This window comes from Microtus ochrogaster, linkage group LG4 (assembly GCF_000317375.1).
Source record: "Microtus ochrogaster isolate Prairie Vole_2 linkage group LG4, MicOch1.0, whole genome shotgun sequence".
NCBI classification, from domain to species: domain Eukaryota; kingdom Metazoa; phylum Chordata; class Mammalia; order Rodentia; family Cricetidae; genus Microtus; species Microtus ochrogaster.
The window spans coordinates 22,827,959-22,829,049 of NC_022030.1; the positions used below are offsets into that span (position 1 = coordinate 22,827,959).

The following is a 1,091-nucleotide window of genomic DNA, read 5'->3' on the forward strand; positions in this document are numbered from 1 at the left end:
AACTCACAGAGATCCGCCTGCCTCCACCTCCCAAGTGCAGGGATTAAAGGCGTGCGCCACCACCGCCCGGCAACCATTTATTTTTTGTTTTATATGGTTGTGTGGTCAGATGGTAAGGCCATGGCTCAACGGATGCTCAACCACTACGCTGCACCCTGAACACAAGCATGTACTTGTTTATTTTTCAACTTTTACATTAATTTTGCCTGCATGCATGTTTGTGTACCATGTTCATATATGTCCTTGAAGGCCAGAAAAGGCCACATATCCCCTGGAATGGAAGTTGCAGATGGTTGTGAGCCACAGTGTGAGTGCCAGACACCAAACCCAGCTCCTGTGTATTAACTATCAGTGCTCTTAATCCCCACTTGTTGTATGACTTCATAACAAATATAAGCTCCATAAGATGAAAACAATAATTACATACATAAGAACTGAAATGCAAGTGGGTGCAGTGGCACACACCTGTAGTCCCAGACAGGAGACGATCTGAGACCAGAGGATGAGGAACTCACAGGCTGCCTCATTACACAGTAAGACCCTATCTCAGGAAAGAAAATGCAGGCTGCTAAGATGGCTCAGCAGCAAAGGGCTCTTGGCTGCTGAAGAGGACCAGAGTTCAGGTCCCAACACATGCATGGTGGTTCATGGCCACCTGAAACGCCAGTCTCCAGGGGATCTGGTGCCTTCTTATGGCCTCAGTGGACACCAGACATGCAAGCGATGCACACACAAACACACCAGCGAAGTAGCTACACAAAGGTTCTTAAGGAGTGCGGGAGAAACTAAAGGGTTATCTACAAAGGAATTAGATATAAAACACAGGAAGAATATTCTCACTAGATAAGAAAGCTTTCCCTTATGGAAAAGGCAGGAAAACGAGAGAGAAGAAACAAATGGCAATCTGGCATAGAAGATATGACACTGGTGACTCATTCGTAAAAGATCTAAGTTTTCTTTCCAAGTTTAATGTCTCTTCCTCATCAGCATCTAAGAGAGCATCCCAGCCTTCCCCATCAGTATCTAAGAGAGCATCCTCCAGCCTTCCCCATCAGCATCTAAGAGTGTATCCCAGCCTTCCCCATCAGCAT

At 45.9% G+C, this 1,091-nt stretch overlaps 1 protein-coding gene across 1 annotated transcript in view; it reads right to left on the reverse strand.

Moving 5' to 3' along the window:
- LOC106144171 (zinc finger protein 780B-like) overlaps nt 1-1,091 on the reverse strand; it is a 35,601-nt gene that overhangs the window by 28,085 nt on the left and 6,425 nt on the right. The window lies entirely within an intron of this gene.